At 44.0% G+C, this 19011-nt stretch overlaps 33 non-coding genes across 33 annotated transcripts; all 33 read left to right on the top strand.

The window, feature by feature from the left end:
- Positions 1 to 47: 47 nt before the first annotated feature.
- Positions 48 to 120, top strand: trnak-cuu (transfer RNA lysine (anticodon CUU)). Its single transcript has one exon. It is a non-coding gene; the product is annotated as a tRNA-Lys (tRNA).
- Positions 121 to 564: 444 nt separating this feature from the next.
- trnak-cuu (transfer RNA lysine (anticodon CUU)) lies at positions 565 to 637 on the top strand. The gene has a single exon. It is a non-coding gene; the product is annotated as a tRNA-Lys (tRNA).
- Positions 638 to 1080: 443 nt separating this feature from the next.
- Positions 1081 to 1153, top strand: trnak-cuu (transfer RNA lysine (anticodon CUU)). Its single transcript has one exon. It is a non-coding gene; the product is annotated as a tRNA-Lys (tRNA).
- Positions 1154 to 2114: 961 nt separating this feature from the next.
- trnak-cuu (transfer RNA lysine (anticodon CUU)) lies at positions 2115 to 2187 on the top strand. Its single transcript has one exon. It is a non-coding gene; the product is annotated as a tRNA-Lys (tRNA).
- Positions 2188 to 2632: 445 nt separating this feature from the next.
- Positions 2633 to 2705, top strand: trnak-cuu (transfer RNA lysine (anticodon CUU)). Its single transcript has one exon. It is a non-coding gene; the product is annotated as a tRNA-Lys (tRNA).
- A 444-nt stretch (positions 2706 to 3149) lies between these two features.
- On the top strand, positions 3150 to 3222 carry trnak-cuu (transfer RNA lysine (anticodon CUU)). Its single transcript has one exon. It is a non-coding gene; the product is annotated as a tRNA-Lys (tRNA).
- Positions 3223 to 3666: 444 nt separating this feature from the next.
- trnak-cuu (transfer RNA lysine (anticodon CUU)) lies at positions 3667 to 3739 on the top strand. Its single transcript has one exon. It is a non-coding gene; the product is annotated as a tRNA-Lys (tRNA).
- Positions 3740 to 4183: 444 nt separating this feature from the next.
- trnak-cuu (transfer RNA lysine (anticodon CUU)) lies at positions 4184 to 4256 on the top strand. The gene has a single exon. It is a non-coding gene; the product is annotated as a tRNA-Lys (tRNA).
- A 445-nt stretch (positions 4257 to 4701) lies between these two features.
- trnak-cuu (transfer RNA lysine (anticodon CUU)) lies at positions 4702 to 4774 on the top strand. Its single transcript has one exon. It is a non-coding gene; the product is annotated as a tRNA-Lys (tRNA).
- A 444-nt stretch (positions 4775 to 5218) lies between these two features.
- Positions 5219 to 5291, top strand: trnak-cuu (transfer RNA lysine (anticodon CUU)). Its single transcript has one exon. It is a non-coding gene; the product is annotated as a tRNA-Lys (tRNA).
- Positions 5292 to 5735: 444 nt separating this feature from the next.
- trnak-cuu (transfer RNA lysine (anticodon CUU)) lies at positions 5736 to 5808 on the top strand. The gene has a single exon. It is a non-coding gene; the product is annotated as a tRNA-Lys (tRNA).
- A 444-nt stretch (positions 5809 to 6252) lies between these two features.
- On the top strand, positions 6253 to 6325 carry trnak-cuu (transfer RNA lysine (anticodon CUU)). The gene has a single exon. It is a non-coding gene; the product is annotated as a tRNA-Lys (tRNA).
- Positions 6326 to 6769: 444 nt separating this feature from the next.
- trnak-cuu (transfer RNA lysine (anticodon CUU)) lies at positions 6770 to 6842 on the top strand. Its single transcript has one exon. It is a non-coding gene; the product is annotated as a tRNA-Lys (tRNA).
- A 444-nt stretch (positions 6843 to 7286) lies between these two features.
- Positions 7287 to 7359, top strand: trnak-cuu (transfer RNA lysine (anticodon CUU)). Its single transcript has one exon. It is a non-coding gene; the product is annotated as a tRNA-Lys (tRNA).
- Positions 7360 to 7803: 444 nt separating this feature from the next.
- On the top strand, positions 7804 to 7876 carry trnak-cuu (transfer RNA lysine (anticodon CUU)). Its single transcript has one exon. It is a non-coding gene; the product is annotated as a tRNA-Lys (tRNA).
- A 444-nt stretch (positions 7877 to 8320) lies between these two features.
- On the top strand, positions 8321 to 8393 carry trnak-cuu (transfer RNA lysine (anticodon CUU)). Its single transcript has one exon. It is a non-coding gene; the product is annotated as a tRNA-Lys (tRNA).
- Positions 8394 to 8838: 445 nt separating this feature from the next.
- Positions 8839 to 8911, top strand: trnak-cuu (transfer RNA lysine (anticodon CUU)). The gene has a single exon. It is a non-coding gene; the product is annotated as a tRNA-Lys (tRNA).
- Positions 8912 to 9355: 444 nt separating this feature from the next.
- Positions 9356 to 9428, top strand: trnak-cuu (transfer RNA lysine (anticodon CUU)). Its single transcript has one exon. It is a non-coding gene; the product is annotated as a tRNA-Lys (tRNA).
- A 444-nt stretch (positions 9429 to 9872) lies between these two features.
- trnak-cuu (transfer RNA lysine (anticodon CUU)) lies at positions 9873 to 9945 on the top strand. The gene has a single exon. It is a non-coding gene; the product is annotated as a tRNA-Lys (tRNA).
- A 444-nt stretch (positions 9946 to 10389) lies between these two features.
- trnak-cuu (transfer RNA lysine (anticodon CUU)) lies at positions 10390 to 10462 on the top strand. Its single transcript has one exon. It is a non-coding gene; the product is annotated as a tRNA-Lys (tRNA).
- Positions 10463 to 10906: 444 nt separating this feature from the next.
- On the top strand, positions 10907 to 10979 carry trnak-cuu (transfer RNA lysine (anticodon CUU)). Its single transcript has one exon. It is a non-coding gene; the product is annotated as a tRNA-Lys (tRNA).
- Positions 10980 to 11423: 444 nt separating this feature from the next.
- On the top strand, positions 11424 to 11496 carry trnak-cuu (transfer RNA lysine (anticodon CUU)). The gene has a single exon. It is a non-coding gene; the product is annotated as a tRNA-Lys (tRNA).
- Positions 11497 to 11940: 444 nt separating this feature from the next.
- On the top strand, positions 11941 to 12013 carry trnak-cuu (transfer RNA lysine (anticodon CUU)). Its single transcript has one exon. It is a non-coding gene; the product is annotated as a tRNA-Lys (tRNA).
- Positions 12014 to 12457: 444 nt separating this feature from the next.
- trnak-cuu (transfer RNA lysine (anticodon CUU)) lies at positions 12458 to 12530 on the top strand. Its single transcript has one exon. It is a non-coding gene; the product is annotated as a tRNA-Lys (tRNA).
- Positions 12531 to 13491: 961 nt separating this feature from the next.
- trnak-cuu (transfer RNA lysine (anticodon CUU)) lies at positions 13492 to 13564 on the top strand. The gene has a single exon. It is a non-coding gene; the product is annotated as a tRNA-Lys (tRNA).
- Positions 13565 to 14525: 961 nt separating this feature from the next.
- On the top strand, positions 14526 to 14598 carry trnak-cuu (transfer RNA lysine (anticodon CUU)). Its single transcript has one exon. It is a non-coding gene; the product is annotated as a tRNA-Lys (tRNA).
- A 962-nt stretch (positions 14599 to 15560) lies between these two features.
- trnak-cuu (transfer RNA lysine (anticodon CUU)) lies at positions 15561 to 15633 on the top strand. Its single transcript has one exon. It is a non-coding gene; the product is annotated as a tRNA-Lys (tRNA).
- A 444-nt stretch (positions 15634 to 16077) lies between these two features.
- trnak-cuu (transfer RNA lysine (anticodon CUU)) lies at positions 16078 to 16150 on the top strand. The gene has a single exon. It is a non-coding gene; the product is annotated as a tRNA-Lys (tRNA).
- A 445-nt stretch (positions 16151 to 16595) lies between these two features.
- trnak-cuu (transfer RNA lysine (anticodon CUU)) lies at positions 16596 to 16668 on the top strand. Its single transcript has one exon. It is a non-coding gene; the product is annotated as a tRNA-Lys (tRNA).
- Positions 16669 to 17112: 444 nt separating this feature from the next.
- On the top strand, positions 17113 to 17185 carry trnak-cuu (transfer RNA lysine (anticodon CUU)). The gene has a single exon. It is a non-coding gene; the product is annotated as a tRNA-Lys (tRNA).
- A 444-nt stretch (positions 17186 to 17629) lies between these two features.
- trnak-cuu (transfer RNA lysine (anticodon CUU)) lies at positions 17630 to 17702 on the top strand. Its single transcript has one exon. It is a non-coding gene; the product is annotated as a tRNA-Lys (tRNA).
- Positions 17703 to 18146: 444 nt separating this feature from the next.
- Positions 18147 to 18219, top strand: trnak-cuu (transfer RNA lysine (anticodon CUU)). The gene has a single exon. It is a non-coding gene; the product is annotated as a tRNA-Lys (tRNA).
- A 444-nt stretch (positions 18220 to 18663) lies between these two features.
- trnak-cuu (transfer RNA lysine (anticodon CUU)) lies at positions 18664 to 18736 on the top strand. Its single transcript has one exon. It is a non-coding gene; the product is annotated as a tRNA-Lys (tRNA).
- The last annotated feature ends 275 nt before the right edge of the window (positions 18737 to 19011 follow it).

Below are 19011 nucleotides of genomic sequence, written 5' to 3'. Positions count from 1 at the left end.
AACAGAGCTGTTCGATATTCGAAACAAGTCATTAATATCATCGAGGTGCCTGGCTAGCTCAGTCGGTAGAGCATGAGACTCTTAATCTCAGGGTCGTGGGTTCGAGCCCCACGTTGGGCGCTCCTTTTCTCCGCCGAAGAACCAACTCACTTTGCAAACAGCCATTCGTTTGGACTTTCGAGCAGGCTTGCCACCCTGCATTGCTGAAGTGTCAGGCATTGCTGGTGATACAGAAGACTATGAATTTGAATCCTAGCTTTGCCTGCTCTCTGACATTTTATCTCAATGACATACCTATTACTTATGAAACGTCCTCCTAAATGGCTGGAATAAATGCTCCTTTACTGGACAAGAAATAGATAAGCAGAGTGTTCAAGAAAAATACTTGCTCCTGGTGAGGCTCAAACTCACAACCTTGTCATCGATTTGATGCATACTGATGTATAACTACTACACGCTAACGATTGCACCACAGGATCCATTAAAAACACTCTCACTGATCACCATATTTTGCACAAACAGAGCTGTTCGATATTCGAAACAAGTCATTAATATCATCGAGGTGCCTGGCTAGCTCAGTCGGTAGAGCATGAGACTCTTAATCTCAGGGTCGTGGGTTCGAGCCCCACGTTGGGCGGTGCTTTTCTCTGCCGAAGAACCAACTCACTTTGCAAACAGCCATTCGTTTCGACTTTCGAGCAGGCTTGCCACCCTGCATTGCTGAAGTGTCAGGCATTGCTGGTGATACAGAAGACTATGAATTTGAATCCTACCTTTGCCTGCTCTCTGACATTTTATCTCAATGACATACCTATTACTTGTGAAACGTCCTCCTAAATGGCTGGAATAAATGCTCCTTTACTGGACAAGAAATAGATAAGCAGAGTGTTCAAGAAAAATACTTGCTCCTGGTGAGGCTCAAACTCACAACCTTGTCATCGATTTGATGCATACTGATGTATAACTACTACACGCTAACGATTGCACCACAGGATCCATTAAAAACACTCTCACTGATCACCATATTTTGCACAAACAGAGCTGTTCGATATTCGAACCAAGTCAATAAACTATTGAGATGCCTGGCTAGCTCAGTCGGTAGAGCATGAGACTCTTAATCTCAGGGTCGTGGGTTCGAGCCCCACGTTGGGCGGTCCTTTTCTCCGCCGAAGCACCAACTCACTTTGCAAACAGCCATTCGTTTGGACTTTCGAGCAGGCTTGCCACCCTGCATTGCTGAAATGTCAGGCATAGCTGGTGATACAGAAGACTATGAATTTGAATCCTAGCTTTGCCTGCTCTCTGACATTTTATCTCAATGACATACCTATTACTTATGAAACGTCCTCCTAAATGGCTGGAATAAATGCTCCTTTACTGGACAAGAAATAGATAAGCAGAGTGTTCAAGAAAAATACTTGCTCCTGGTGAGGCTCAAACTCACAACCTTGTCATCGATTTGATGCATACTGATGTATAACTACTACACGCTAACGATTGCACCACAGGATCCATTAAAAACACTCTCACTGATCACCATATTTTGCACAAACAGAGCTGTTCGATATTCGAAACAAGTCATTAATATCATCGAGGTTCCTGGCTAGCTCAGTCGGTAGAGCATGAGACTCTTAATCTCAGGGTCGTGGGTTCGAGCCCCACGTTGGGCGCTCCTTTTCTCCGCCGAAGCACCAACTCACTTTGCAAACAGCCATTCGTTTGGACTTTCGAGCAGGCTTGCCACCCTGCATTGCTGAAGTGTCAGGCATTGCTGGTGATACAGAAGACTATGAATTTGAATCCTAGCTTTGCCTGCTCTCTGACATTTTATCTCAATGACATACCTATTACTTATGAAACGTCCTCCTAAATGGCTGGAATAAATGCTCCTTTACTGGACAAGAAATAGATAAGCAGAGTGTTCAAGAAAAATACTTGCTCCTGGTGAGGCTCAAACTCACAACCTTGTCATCGATTTGATGCATACTGATGTATAACTACTACACGCTAACGATTGCACCACAGGATCCATTAAAAACACTCTCACTGATCACCATATTTTGCACAAACAGAGCTGTTCGATATTCGAAACAAGTCATTAATATCATCGAGGTGCCTGGCTAGCTCAGTCGGTAGAGCATGAGACTCTTAATCTCAGGGTCGTGGGTTCGAGCCCCACGTTGGGCGGTCCTTTTCTCCGCCGAAGAACCAACTCACTTTGCAAACAGCCATTCGTTTGGACTTTCGAGCAGGCTTGCCACCCTGCATTGCTGAAGTGTCAGGCATTGCTGGTGATACAGAAGACTATGAATTTGAATCCTAGCTTTGCCTGCTCTCTGACATTTTATCTCAATGACATACCTATTACTTATGAAACGTCCTCCTAAATGGCTGGAATAAATGCTCCTTTACTGGACAAGAAATAGATAAGCAGAGTGTTCAAGAAAAATACTTGCTCCTGGTGAGGCTCAAACTCACAACCTTGTCATCGATTTGATGCATACTGATGTATAACTACTACACGCTAACGATTGCACCACAGGATCCATTAAAAACACTCTCACTGATCACCATATTTTTGCCCAAACAGAGCTGTTCGATATTCGAAACAAGTCATTAATATCATTGAGATGCCTGGCTAGCTCAGTCGGTAGAGCATGAGACTCTTAATCTCAGGGTCGTGGGTTCGAGCCCCACGTTGGGCGGTCCTTTTCTCCGCCGAAGAACCAACTCACTTTGCAAACAGCCATTCGTTTGGACTTTCGAGCAGGCTTGCCACCCTGCATTGCTGAAATGTCAGGCATTGCTGGTGATACAGAAGACTATGAATTTGAATCCTAGCTTTGCCTGCTCTCTGACATTTTATCTCAATGACATACCTATTACTTATGAAACGTCCTCCTAAATGGCTGGAATAAATGCTCCTTTACTGGACAAGAAATAGATAAGCAGAGTGTTCAAGAAAAATACTTGCTCCTGGTGAGGCTCAAACTCACAACCTTGTCATCGATTTGATGCATACTGATGTATAACTACTACACGCTAACGATTGCACCACAGGATCCATTAAAAACACTCTCACTGATCACCATATTTTGCACAAACAGAGCTGTTCGATATTCGAAACAAGTCATTAATATCATCGAGATGCCTGGCTAGCTCAGTCGGTAGAGCATGAGACTCTTAATCTCAGGGTCGTGGGTTCGAGCCCCACGTTGGGCGGTCCTTTTCTCCGCCGAAGAACCAACTCACTTTGCAAACAGCCATTCGTTTGGACTTTCGAGCAGGCTTGCCACCCTGCATTGCTGAAGTGTCAGGCATTGCTGGTGATACAGAAGACTATGAATTTGAATCCTAGCTTTGCCTGCTCTCTGACATTTTATCTCAATGACATACCTATTACTTATGAAACGTCCTCCTAAATGGCTGGAATAAATGCTCCTTTACTGGACAAGAAATAGATAAGCAGAGTGTTCAAGAAAAATACTTGCTCCTGGTGAGGCTCAAACTCACAACCTTGTCATCGATTTGATGCATACTGATGTATAACTACTACACGCTAACGATTGCACCACAGGATCCATTAAAAACACTCTCACTGATCACCATATTTTGCACAAACAGAGCTGTTCGATATTCGAAACAAGTCATTAATATCATCGAGGTGCCTGGCTAGCTCAGTCGGTAGAGCATGAGACTCTTAATCTCAGGGTCGTGGGTTCGAGCCCCACGTTGGGCGGTCCTTTTCTCCGCCGAAGCACCAACTCACTTTGCAAACAGCCATTCGTTTGGACTTTCGAGCAGGCTTGCCACCCTGCATTGCTGAAGTGTCAGGCATTGCTGGTGATACAGAAGACTATGAATTTGAATCCTAGCTTTGCCTGCTCTCTGACATTTTATCTCAATGACATACCTATTACTTATGAAACGTCCTCCTAAATGGCTGGAATAAATGCTCCTTTACTGGACAAGAAATAGATAAGCAGAGTGTTCAAGAAAAATACTTGCTCCTGGTGAGGCTCAAACTCACAACCTTGTCATCGATTTGATGCATACTGATGTATAACTACTACACGCTAACGATTGCACCACAGGATCCATTAAAAACACTCTCACTGATCACCATATTTTGCACAAACAGAGCTGTTCGATATTCGAAACAAGTCATTAATATCATCGAGATGCCTGGCTAGCTCAGTCGGTAGAGCATGAGACTCTTAATCTCAGGGTCGTGGGTTCGAGCCCCACGTTGGGCGGTCCTTTTCTCCGCCGAAGAACCAACTCACTTTGCAAACAGCCATTCGTTTGGACTTTCGAGCAGGCTTGCCACCCTGCATTGCTGAAGTGTCAGGCATTGCTGGTGATACAGAAGACTATGAATTTGAATCCTACCTTTGCCTGCTCTCTGACATTTTATCTCAATGACATACCTATTACTTATGAAACGTCCTCCTAAATGGCTGGAATAAATGCTCCTTTACTGGACAAGAAATAGATAAGCAGAGTGTTCAAGAAAAATACTTGCTCCTGGTGAGGCTCAAACTCACAACCTTGTCATCGATTTGATGCATACTGATGTATAACTACTACACGCTAACGATTGCACCACAGGATCCATTAAAAACACTCTCACTGATCACCATATTTTGCACAAACAGAGCTGTTCGATATTCGAAACAAGTCATTAAATATCATCGAGATGCCTGGCTAGCTCAGTCGGTAGAGCATGAGACTCTTAATCTCAGGGTCGTGGGTTCGAGCCCCACGTTGGGCGGTCCTTTTCTCCGCCGAAGAACCAACTCACTTTGCAAACAGCCATTCGTTTGGACTTTCGAGCAGGCTTGCCACCCTGCATTGCTGAAGTGTCAGGCATTGCTGGTGATACAGAAGACTATGAATTTGAATCCTAGCTTTGCCTGCTCTCTGACATTTTATCTCAATGACATACCTATTACTTATGAAACGTCCTCCTAAATGGCTGGAATAAATGCTCCTTTACTGGACAAGAAATAGATAAGCAGAGTGTTCAAGAAAAATACTTGCTCCTGGTGAGGCTCAAACTCACAACCTTGTCATCGATTTGATGCATACTGATGTATAACTACTACACGCTAACGATTGCACCACAGGATCCATTAAAAACACTCTCACTGATCACCATATTTTGCACAAACAGAGCTGTTCGATATTCGAAACAAGTCATTAATATCATCGAGGTGCCTGGCTAGCTCAGTCGGTAGAGCATGAGACTCTTAATCTCAGGGTCGTGGGTTCGAGCCCCACGTTGGGCGGTCCTTTTCTCCGCCGAAGCACCAACTCACTTTGCAAACAGCCATTCGTTTGGACTTTCGAGCAGGCTTGCCACCCTGCATTGCTGAAGTGTCAGGCATTGCTGGTGATACAGAAGACTATGAATTTGAATCCTAGCTTTGCCTGCTCTCTGACATTTTATCTCAATGACATACCTATTACTTATGAAACGTCCTCCTAAATGGCTGGAATAAATGCTCCTTTACTGGACAAGAAATAGATAAGCAGAGTGTTCAAGAAAAATACTTGCTCCTGGTGAGGCTCAAACTCACAACCTTGTCATCGATTTGATGCATACTGATGTATAACTACTACACGCTAACGATTGCACCACAGGATCCATTAAAAACACTCTCACTGATCACCATATTTTGCACAAACAGAGCTGTTCGATATTCGAAACAAGTCATTAATATCATCGAGATGCCTGGCTAGCTCAGTCGGTAGAGCATGAGACTCTTAATCTCAGGGTCGTGGGTTCGAGCCCCACGTTGGGCGGTCCTTTTCTCCGCCGAAGCACCAACTCACTTTGCAAACAGCCATTCGTTTGGACTTTCGAGCAGGCTTGCCACCCTGCATTGCTGAAGTGTCAGGCATTGCTGGTGATACAGAAGACTATGAATTTGAATCCTAGCTTTGCCTGCTCTCTGACATTTTATCTCAATGACATACCTATTACTTATGAAACGTCCTCCTAAATGGCTGGAATAAATGCTCCTTTACTGGACAAGAAATAGATAAGCAGAGTGTTCAAGAAAAATACTTGCTCCTGGTGAGGCTCAAACTCACAACCTTGTCATCGATTTGATGCATACTGATGTATAACTACTACACGCTAACGATTGCACCACAGGATCCATTAAAAACACTCTCACTGATCACCATATTTTGCACAAACAGAGCTGTTCGATATTCGAAACAAGTCATTAATATCATTGAGATGCCTGGCTAGCTCAGTCGGTAGAGCATGAGACTCTTAATCTCAGGGTCGTGGGTTCGAGCCCCACGTTGGGCGGTCCTTTTCTCCGCCGAAGCACCAACTCACTTTGCAAACAGCCATTCGTTTGGACTTTCGAGCAGGCTTGCCACCCTGCATTGCTGAAGTGTCAGGCATTGCTGGTGATACAGAAGACTATGAATTTGAATCCTAGCTTTGCCTGCTCTCTGACATTTTATCTCAATGACATACCTATTACTTATGAAACGTCCTCCTAAATGGCTGGAATAAATGCTCCTTTACTGGACAAGAAATAGATAAGCAGAGTGTTCAAGAAAAATACTTGCTCCTGGTGAGGCTCAAACTCACAACCTTGTCATCGATTTGATGCATACTGATGTATAACTACTACACGCTAACGATTGCACCACAGGATCCATTAAAAACACTCTCACTGATCACCATATTTTGCACAAACAGAGCTGTTCGATATTCGAAACAAGTCATTAATATCATCGAGGTGCCTGGCTAGCTCAGTCGGTAGAGCATGAGACTCTTAATCTCAGGGTCGTGGGTTCGAGCCCCACGTTGGGCGGTCCTTTTCTCCGCCGAAGCACCAACTCACTTTGCAAACAGCCATTCGTTTGGACTTTCGAGCAGGCTTGCCACCCTGCATTGCTGAAGTGTCAGGCATTGCTGGTGATACAGAAGACTATGAATTTGAATCCTACCTTTGCCTGCTCTCTGACATTTTATCTCAATGACATACCTATTACTTATGAAACGTCCTCCTAAATGGCTGGAATAAATGCTCCTTTACTGGACAAGAAATAGATAAGCAGAGTGTTCAAGAAAAATACTTGCTCCTGGTGAGGCTCAAACTCACAACCTTGTCATCGATTTGATGCATACTGATGTATAACTACTACACGCTAACGATTGCACCACAGGATCCATTAAAAACACTCTCACTGATCACCATATTTTGCACAAACAGAGCTGTTCGATATTCGAAACAAGTCATTAATATCATTGAGATGCCTGGCTAGCTCAGTCGGTAGAGCATGAGACTCTTAATCTCAGGGTCGTGGGTTCGAGCCCCACGTTGGGCGGTCCTTTTCTCCGCCGAAGCACCAACTCACTTTGCAAACAGCCATTCGTTTGGACTTTCGAGCAGGCTTGCCACCCTGCATTGCTGAAGTGTCAGGCATTGCTGGTGATACAGAAGACTATGAATTTGAATCCTAGCTTTGCCTGCTCTCTGACATTTTATCTCAATGACATACCTATTACTTATGAAACGTCCTCCTAAATGGCTGGAATAAATGCTCCTTTACTGGACAAGAAATAGATAAGCAGAGTGTTCAAGAAAAATACTTGCTCCTGGTGAGGCTCAAACTCACAACCTTGTCATCGATTTGATGCATACTGATGTATAACTACTACACGCTAACGATTGCACCACAGGATCCATTAAAAACACTCTCACTGATCACCATATTTTGCACAAACAGAGCTGTTCGATATTCGAAACAAGTCATTAATATCATCGAGATGCCTGGCTAGCTCAGTCGGTAGAGCATGAGACTCTTAATCTCAGGGTCGTGGGTTCGAGCCCCACGTTGGGCGGTCCTTTTCTCCGCCGAAGCACCAACTCACTTTGCAAACAGCCATTCGTTTGGACTTTCGAGCAGGCTTGCCACCCTGCATTGCTGAAGTGTCAGGCATTGCTGGTGATACAGAAGACTATGAATTTGAATCCTAGCTTTGCCTGCTCTCTGACATTTTATCTCAATGACATACCTATTACTTATGAAACGTCCTCCTAAATGGCTGGAATAAATGCTCCTTTACTGGACAAGAAATAGATAAGCAGAGTGTTCAAGAAAAATACTTGCTCCTGGTGAGGCTCAAACTCACAACCTTGTCATCGATTTGATGCATACTGATGTATAACTACTACACGCTAACGATTGCACCACAGGATCCATTAAAAACACTCTCACTGATCACCATATTTTGCACAAACAGAGCTGTTCGATATTCGAAACAAGTCATTAATATCATCGAGGTGCCTGGCTAGCTCAGTCGGTAGAGCATGAGACTCTTAATCTCAGGGTCGTGGGTTCGAGCCCCACGTTGGGCGCTCCTTTTCTCTGCCGAAGAACCAACTCACTTTGCAAACAGCCATTCGTTTGGACTTTCGAGCAGGCTTGCCACCCTGCATTGCTGAAGTGTCAGGCATTGCTGGTGATACAGAAGACTATGAATTTGAATCCTAGCTTTGCCTGCTCTCTGACATTTTATCTCAATGACATACCTATTACTTATGAAACGTCCTCCTAAATGGCTTGAATAAATGCTCCTTTACTGGACAAGAAATAGATAAGCAGAGTGTTCAAGAAAAATACTTGCTCCTGGTGAGGCTCAAACTCACAACCTTGTCATCGATTTGATGCATACTGATGTATAACTACTACACGCTAACGATTGCACCACAGGATCCATTAAAAACACTCTCACTGATCACCATATTTTTGCCCAAACAGAGCTGTTCGATATTCGAAACAAGTCATTAATATCATCGAGATGCCTGGCTAGCTCAGTCGGTAGAGCATGAGACTCTTAATCTCAGGGTCGTGGGTTCGAGCCCCACGTTGGGCGGTCCTTTTCTCCGCCGAAGAACCAACTCACTTTGCAAACAGCCATTCGTTTGGACTTTCGAGCAGGCTTGCCACCCTGCATTGCTGAAGTGTCAGGCATTGCTGGTGATACAGAAGACTATGAATTTGAATCCTAGCTTTGCCTGCTCTCTGACATTTTATCTCAATGACATACCTATTACTTATGAAACGTCCTCCTAAATGGCTGGAATAAATGCTCCTTTACTGGACAAGAAATAGATAAGCAGAGTGTTCAAGAAAAATACTTGCTCCTGGTGAGGCTCAAACTCACAACCTTGTCATCGATTTGATGCATACTGATGTATAACTACTACACGCTAACGATTGCACCACAGGATCCATTAAAAACACTCTCACTGATCACCATATTTTGCACAAACAGAGCTGTTCGATATTCGAAACAAGTCATTAATATCATCGAGATGCCTGGCTAGCTCAGTCGGTAGAGCATGAGACTCTTAATCTCAGGGTCGTGGGTTCGAGCCCCACGTTGGGCGGTCCTTTTCTCCGCCGAAGAACCAACTCACTTTGCAAACAGCCATTCGTTTGGACTTTCGAGCAGGCTTGCCACCCTGCATTGCTGAAGTGTCAGGCATTGCTGGTGATACAGAAGACTATGAATTTGAATCCTAGCTTTGCCTGCTCTCTGACATTTTATCTCAATGACATACCTATTACTTATGAAACGTCCTCCTAAATGGCTGGAATAAATGCTCCTTTACTGGACAAGAAATAGATAAGCAGAGTGTTCAAGAAAAATACTTGCTCCTGGTGAGGCTCAAACTCACAACCTTGTCATCGATTTGATGCATACTGATGTATAACTACTACACGCTAACGATTGCACCACAGGATCCATTAAAAACACTCTCACTGATCACCATATTTTGCACAAACAGAGCTGTTCGATATTCGAAACAAGTCATTAATATCATCGAGGTGCCTGGCTAGCTCAGTCGGTAGAGCATGAGACTCTTAATCTCAGGGTCGTGGGTTCGAGCCCCACGTTGGGCGGTCCTTTTCTCCGCCGAAGCACCAACTCACTTTGCAAACAGCCATTCGTTTGGACTTTCGAGCAGGCTTGCCACCCTGCATTGCTGAAGTGTCAGGCATTGCTGGTGATACAGAAGACTATGAATTTGAATCCTAGCTTTGCCTGCTCTCTGACATTTTATCTCAATGACATACCTATTACTTATGAAACGTCCTCCTAAATGGCTGGAATAAATGCTCCTTTACTGGACAAGAAATAGATAAGCAGAGTGTTCAAGAAAAATACTTGCTCCTGGTGAGGCTCAAACTCACAACCTTGTCATCGATTTGATGCATACTGATGTATAACTACTACACGCTAACGATTGCACCACAGGATCCATTAAAAACACTCTCACTGATCACCATATTTTGCACAAACAGAGCTGTTCGATATTCGAAACAAGTCATTAATATCATCGAGATGCCTGGCTAGCTCAGTCGGTAGAGCATGAGACTCTTAATCTCAGGGTCGTGGGTTCGAGCCCCACGTTGGGCGGTCCTTTTCTCCGCCGAAGCACCAACTCACTTTGCAAACAGCCATTCGTTTGGACTTTCGAGCAGGCTTGCCACCCTGCATTGCTGAAGTGTCAGGCATTGCTGGTGATACAGAAGACTATGAATTTGAATCCTAGCTTTGCCTGCTCTCTGACATTTTATCTCAATGACATACCTATTACTTATGAAACGTCCTCCTAAATGGCTGGAATAAATGCTCCTTTACTGGACAAGAAATAGATAAGCAGAGTGTTCAAGAAAAATACTTGCTCCTGGTGAGGCTCAAACTCACAACCTTGTCATCGATTTGATGCATACTGATGTATAACTACTACACGCTAACGATTGCACCACAGGATCCATTAAAAACACTCTCACTGATCACCATATTTTGCACAAACAGAGCTGTTCGATATTCGAAACAAGTCATTAATATCATTGAGATGCCTGGCTAGCTCAGTCGGTAGAGCATGAGACTCTTAATCTCAGGGTCGTGGGTTCGAGCCCCACGTTGGGCGGTCCTTTTCTCCGCCGAAGCACCAACTCACTTTGCAAACAGCCATTCGTTTCGACTTTCGAGCAGGCTTGCCACCCTGCATTGCTGAAGTGTCAGGCATTGCTGGTGATACAGAAGACTATGAATTTGAATCCTACCTTTGCCTGCTCTCTGACATTTTATCTCAATGACATACCTATTACTTATGAAACGTCCTCCTAAATGGCTGGAATAAATGCTCCTTTACTGGACAAGAAATAGATAAGCAGAGTGTTCAAGAAAAATACTTGCTCCTGGTGAGGCTCAAACTCACAACCTTGTCATCGATTTGATGCATACTGATGTATAACTACTACACGCTAACGATTGCACCACAGGATCCATTAAAAACACTCTCACTGATCACCATATTTTGCACAAACAGAGCTGTTCGATATTCGAAACAAGTCAATAAACTCATTGAGATGCCTGGCTAGCTCAGTCGGTAGAGCATGAGACTCTTAATCTCAGGGTCGTGGGTTCGAGCCCCACGTTGGGCGGTCCTTTTCTCCGCCGAAGAACCAACTCACTTTGCAAACAGCCATTCGTTTGGACTTTCGAGCAGGCTTGCCACCCTGCATTGCTGAAGTGTCAGGCATTGCTGGTGATACAGAAGACTATGAATTTGAATCCTAGCTTTGCCTGCTCTCTGACATTTTATCTCAATGACATACCTATTACTTATGAAACGTCCTCCTAAATGGCTGGAATAAATGCTCCTTTACTGGACAAGAAATAGATAAGCAGAGTGTTCAAGAAAAATACTTGCTCCTGGTGAGGCTCAAACTCACAACCTTGTCATCGATTTGATGCATACTGATGTATAACTACTACACGCTAACGATTGCACCACAGGATCCATTAAAAACACTCTCACTGATCACCATATTTTGCACAAACAGAGCTGTTCGATATTCGAAACAAGTCATTAATATCATCGAGGTGCCTGGCTAGCTCAGTCGGTAGAGCATGAGACTCTTAATCTCAGGGTCGTGGGTTCGAGCCCCACGTTGGGCGGTCCTTTTCTCCGCCGAAGAACCAACTCACTTTGCAAACAGCCATTCGTTTCGACTTTCGAGCAGGCTTGCCACCCTGCATTGCTGAAGTGTCAGGCATTGCTGGTGATACAGAAGACTATGAATTTGAATCCTACCTTTGCCTGCTCTCTGACATTTTATCTCAATGACATACCTATTACTTATGAAACGTCCTCCTAAATGGCTTGAATAAATGCTCCTTTACTGGACAAGAAATAGATAAGCAGAGTGTTCAAGAAAAATACTTGCTCCTGGTGAGGCTCAAACTCACAACCTTGTCATCGATTTGATGCATACTGATGTATAACTACTACACGCTAACGATTGCACCACAGGATCCATTAAAAACACTCTCACTGATCACCATATTTTTGCACAAACAGAGCTGTTCGATATTCGAAACAAGTCAATAAACTATTGAGATGCCTGGCTAGCTCAGTCGGTAGAGCATGAGACTCTTAATCTCAGGGTCGTGGGTTCGAGCCCCACGTTGGGCGGTCCTTTTCTCCGCCGAAGCACCAACTCACTTTGCAAACAGCCATTCGTTTGGACTTTCGAGCAGGCTTGCCACCCTGCATTGCTGAAATGTCAGGCATAGCTGGTGATACAGAAGACTATGAATTTGAATCCTAGCTTTGCCTGCTCTCTGACATTTTATCTCAATGACATACCTATTACTTATGAAACGTCCTCCTAAATGGCTGGAATAAATGCTCCTTTACTGGACAAGAAATAGATAAGCAGAGTGTTCAAGAAAAATACTTGCTCCTGGTGAGGCTCAAACTCACAACCTTGTCATCGATTTGATGCATACTGATGTATAACTACTACACGCTAACGATTGCACCACAGGATCCATTAAAAACACTCTCACTGATCACCATATTTTGCACAAACAGAGCTGTTCGATATTCGAAACAAGTCATTAATATCATCGAGGTTCCTGGCTAGCTCAGTCGGTAGAGCATGAGACTCTTAATCTCAGGGTCGTGGGTTCGAGCCCCACGTTGGGCGGTCCTTTTCTCCGCCGAAGCACCAACTCACTTTGCAAACAGCCATTCGTTTCGACTTTCGAGCAGGCTTGCCACCCTGCATTGCTGAAGTGTCAGGCATTGCTGGTGATACAGAAGACTATGAATTTGAATCCTAGCTTTGCCTGCTCTCTGACATTTTATCTCAATGACATACCTATTACTTATGAAACGTCCTCCTAAATGGCTGGAATAAATGCTCCTTTACTGGACAAGAAATAGATAAGCAGAGTGTTCAAGAAAAATACTTGCTCCTGGTGAGGCTCAAACTCACAACCTTGTCATCGATTTGATGCATACTGATGTATAACTACTACACGCTAACGATTGCACCACAGGATCCATTAAAAACACTCTCACTGATCACCATATTTTGCACAAACAGAGCTGTTCGATATTCGAAACAAGTCATTAATATCATTGAGATGCCTGGCTAGCTCAGTCGGTAGAGCATGAGACTCTTAATCTCAGGGTCGTGGGTTCGAGCCCCACGTTGGGCGGTCCTTTTCTCCGCCGAAGAACCAACTCACTTTGCAAACAGCCATTCGTTTGGACTTTCGAGCAGGCTTGCCACCCTGCATTGCTGAAGTGTCAGGCATTGCTGGTGATACAGAAGACTATGAATTTGAATCCTAGCTTTGCCTGCTCTCTGACATTTTATCTCAATGACATACCTATTACTTATGAAACGTCCTCCTAAATGGCTGGAATAAATGCTCCTTTACTGGACAAGAAATAGATAAGCAGAGTGTTCAAGAAAAATACTTGCTCCTGGTGAGGCTCAAACTCACAACCTTGTCATCGATTTGATGCATACTGATGTATAACTACTACACGCTAACGATTGCACCACAGGATCCATTAAAAACACTCTCACTGATCACCATATTTTGCACAAACAGAGCTGTTCGATATTCGAAACAAGTCATTAATATCATCGAGGTTCCTGGCTAGCTCAGTCGGTAGAGCATGAGACTCTTAATCTCAGGGTCGTGGGTTCGAGCCCCACGTTGGGCGCTCCTTTTCTCTGCCGAAGAACCAACTCACTTTGCAAACAGCCATTCGTTTCGACTTTCGAGCAGGCTTGCCACCCTGCATTGCTGAAGTGTCAGGCATTGCTGGTGATACAGAAGACTATGAATTTGAATCCTAGCTTTGCCTGCTCTCTGACATTTTATCTCAATGACATACCTATTACTTATGAAACGTCCTCCTAAATGGCTGGAATAAATGCTCCTTTACTGGACAAGAAATAGATAAGCAGAGTGTTCAAGAAAAATACTTGCTCCTGGTGAGGCTCAAACTCACAACCTTGTCATCGATTTGATGCATACTGATGTATAACTACTACACGCTAACGATTGCACCACAGGATCCATTAAAAACACTCTCACTGATCACCATATTTTGCACAAACAGAGCTGTTCGATATTCGAAACAAGTCATTAATATCATTGAGATGCCTGGCTAGCTCAGTCGGTAGAGCATGAGACTCTTAATCTCAGGGTCGTGGGTTCGAGCCCCACGTTGGGCGGTCCTTTTCTCCGCCGAAGAACCAACTCACTTTGCAAACAGCCATTCGTTTGGACTTTCGAGCAGGCTTGCCACCCTGCATTGCTGAAGTGTTAGGCATTGCTGGTGATACAGAAGACTATGAATTTGAATCCTATCTTTGCCTGCTCTCTGACATTTTATCTCAATGACATACCTATTACTTATGAAACGTCCTCCTAAATGGCTGGAATAAATGCTCCTTTACTGGACAAGAAATAGATAAGCAGAGTGTTCAAGAAAAATACTTGCTCCTGGTGAGGCTCAAACTCACAACCTTGTCATCGATTTGATGCATACTGATGTATAACTACTACACGCTAACGATTGCACCACAGGATCCATTAAAAACACTCTCACTGATCACCATATTTTTGCCCAAACAGAGCTGTTCGATATTCGAAACAAGTCATTAATATCATCGAGGTGCCTGGCTAGCTCAGTCGGTAGAGCATGAGACTCTTAATCTCAGGGTCCTGGGTTCGAGCCCCACGTTGGGCGCTGCTTTTCTCTGCCGAAGAACCAACTCACTTTGCAAACAGCCATTCGTTTCGACTTTCGAGCAGGCTTGCCACCCTGCATTGCTGAAGTGTCAGGCATTGCTGGTGATACAGAAGACTATGAATTTGAATCCTACCTTTGCCTGCTCTCTGACATTTTATCTCAATGACATACCTATTACTTATGAAACGTCCTCCTAAATGGCTGGAATAAATGCTCCTTTACTGGACAAGAAATAGATAAGCAGAGTGTTCAAGAAAAATACTTGCTCCTGGTGAGGCTCAAACTCACAACCTTGTCATCGATTTGATGCATACTGATGTATAACTACTACACGCTAACGATTGCACCACAGGATCCATTAAAAACACTCTCACTGATCACCATATTTTTGCACAAACAGAGCTGTTCGATATTCGAAACAAGTCAATAAACTATTGAGATGCCTGGCTAGCTCAGTCGGTAGAGCATGAGACTCTTAATCTCAGGGTCGTGGGTTCGAGCCCCACGTTGGGCGGTCCTTTTCTCCGCCGAAGCACCAACTCACTTTGCAAACCGCCATTCGTTTGGACTTTCGAGCAGGCTTGCCACCCTGCGTTGCTGAAGTGTCAGGCATAGCTGGTGATACAGAAGACTATGAATTTGAATCCTAGCTTTGCCTGCTCTCTGACATTTTATCTCAATGACATACCTATTACTTATGAAACGTCCTCCTAAATGGCTGGAATAAATGCTCCTTTACTGGACAAGAAATAGATAAGCAGAGTGTTCAAGAAAAATACTTGCTCCTGGTGAGGCTCAAACTCACAACCTTGTCATCGATTTGATGCATACTGATGTATAACTACTACACGCTAACGATTGCACCACAGGATCCATTAAAAACACTCTCACTGATCACCATATTTTGCACAAACAGAGCTGTTCGATATTCGAAACAAGTCATTAATATCATCGAGGTGCCTGGCTAGCTCAGTCGGTAGAGCATGAGACTCTTAATCTCAGGGTCGTGGGTTCGAGCCCCACGTTGGGCGGTCCTTTTCTCCGCCGAAGAACCAACTCACTTTGCAAACAGCCATTCGTTTCGACTTTCGAGCAGGCTTGCCACCCTGCATTGCTGAAGTGTCAGGCATTGCTGGTGATACAGAAGACTATGAATTTGAATCCTACCTTTGCCTGCTCTCTGACATTTTATCTCAATGACATACCTATTACTTATGAAACGTCCTCCTAAATGGCTTGAATAAATGCTCCTTTACTGGACAAGAAATAGATAAGCAGAGTGTTCAAGAAAAATACTTGCTCCTGGTGAGGCTCAAACTCACAACCTTGTCATCGATTTGATGCATACTGATGTATAACTACTACACGCTAACGATTGCACCACAGGATCCATTAAAAACACTCTCACTGATCACCATATTTTTGCACAAACAGAGCTGTTCGATATTCGAAACAAGTCATTAATATCATCGAGATGCCTGGCTAGCTCAGTCGGTAGAGCATGAGACTCTTAATCTCAGGGTCGTGGGTTCGAGCCCCACGTTGGGCGGTCCTTTTCTCCGCCGAAGCACCAACTCACTTTGCAAACAGCCATTCGTTTGGACTTTCGAGCAGGCTTGCCACCCTGCATTGCTGAAGTGTCAGGCATTGCTGGTGATACAGAAGACTATGAATTTGAATCCTAGCTTTGCCTGCTCTCTGACATTTTATCTCAATGACATACCTATTACTTATGAAACGTCCTCCTAAATGGCTGGAATAAATGCTCCTTTACTGGACAAGAAATAGATAAGCAGAGTGTTCAAGAAAAATACTTGCTCCTGGTGAGGCTCAAACTCACAACCTTGTCATCGATTTGATGCATACTGATGTATAACTACTACACGCTAACGATTGCACCACAGGATCCATTAAAAACACTCTCACTGATCACCATATTTTGCACAAACAGAGCTGTTCGATATTCGAAACAAGTCATTAATATCATCGAGGTGCCTGGCTAGCTCAGTCGGTAGAGCATGAGACTCTTAATCTCAGGGTCGTGGGTTCGAGCCCCACGTTGGGCGGTCCTTTTCTCCGCCGAAGAACCAACTCACTTTGCAAACAGCCATTCGTTTCGACTTTCGAGCAGGCTTGCCACCCTGCATTGCTGAAGTGTCAGGCATTGCTGGTGATACAGAAGACTATGAATTTGAATCCTAGCTTTGCCTGCTCTCTGACATTTTATCTCAATGACATACCTATTACTTATGAAACGTCCTCCTAAATGGCTTGAATAAATGCTCCTTTACTGGACAAGAAATAGATAAGCAGAGTGTTCAAGAAAAATACTTGCTCCTGGTGAGGCTCAAACTCACAACCTTGTCATCGATTTGATGCATACTGATGTATAACTACTACACGCTAACGATTGCACCACAGGATCCATTAAAAACACTCTCACTGATCACCATATTTTGCACAAACAGAGCTGTTCGATATTCGAAACAAGTCAATAAAATCATTGAGATGCCTGGCTAGCTCAGTCGGTAGAGCATGAGACTCTTAATCTCAGGGTCGTGGGTTCGAGCCCCACGTTGGGCGGTCCTTTTCTCCGCCGAAGAACCAACTCACTTTGCAAACAGCCATTCGTTTGGACTTTCGAGCAGGCTTGCCACCCTGCATTGCTGAAGTGTCAGGCATTGCTGGTGATACAGAAGACTATGAATTTGAATCCTAGCTTTGCCTGCTCTCTGACATTTTATCTCAATGACATACCTATTACTTATGAAACGTCCTCCTAAATGGCTGGAATAAATGCTCCTTTACTGGACAAGAAATAGATAAGCAGAGTGTTCAAGAAAAATACTTGCTCCTGGTGAGGCTCAAACTCACAACCTTGTCATCGATTTGATGCATACTGATGTATAACTACTACACGCTAACGATTGCACCACAGGATCCATTAAAAACACTCTCACTGATCACCATATTTTGCACAAACAGAGCTGTTCGATATTCGAAACAAGTCATTAATATCATTGAGATGCCTGGCTAGCTCAGTCGGTAGAGCATGAGACTCTTAATCTCAGGGTCGTGGGTTCGAGCCCCACGTTGGGCGGTCCTTTTCTCCGCCGAAGCACCAACTCACTTTGCAAACAGCCATTCGTTTCGACTTTCGAGCAGGCTTGCCACCCTGCATTGCTGAAGTGTCAGGCATTGCTGGTGATACAGAAGACTATGAATTTGAATCCTAGCTTTGCCTGCTCTCTGACATTTTATCTCAATGACATACCTATTACTTATGAAACGTCCTCCTAAATGGCTGGAATAAATGCTCCTTTACTGGACAAGAAATAGATAAGCAGAGTGTTCAAGAAAAATACTTGCTCCTGGTGAGGCTCAAACTCACAACCTTGTCATCGATTTGATGCATACTGATGTATAACTACTACACGCTAACGATTGCACCACAGGATCCATTAAAAACACTCTCACTGATCACCATATTTTGCACAAACAGAGCTGTTCGATATTCGAAACAAGTCATTAATATCATCGAGATGCCTGGCTAGCTCAGTCGGTAGAGCATGAGACTCTTAATCTCAGGGTCGTGGGTTCGAGCCCCACGTTGGGCGGTCCTTTTCTCCGCCGAAGAACCAACTCACTTTGCAAACAGCCATTCGTTTCGACTTTCGAGCAGGCTTGCCACCCTGCATTGCTGAAGTGTCAGGCATTGCTGGTGATACAGAAGACTATGAATTTGAATCCTAGCTTTGCCTGCTCTCTGACATTTTATCTCAATGACATACCTATTACTTATGAAACGTCCTCCTAAATGGCTTGAATAAATGCTCCTTTACTGGACAAGAAATAGATAAGCAGAGTGTTCAAGAAAAATACTTGCTCCTGG

This window comes from Salmo salar, unplaced genomic scaffold (genome assembly GCF_905237065.1).
Source record: "Salmo salar unplaced genomic scaffold, Ssal_v3.1, whole genome shotgun sequence".
In the NCBI taxonomy this organism is placed as follows: domain Eukaryota; kingdom Metazoa; phylum Chordata; class Actinopteri; order Salmoniformes; family Salmonidae; genus Salmo; species Salmo salar.
This window is presented reverse-complemented; position numbering and strand designations above follow the sequence as displayed.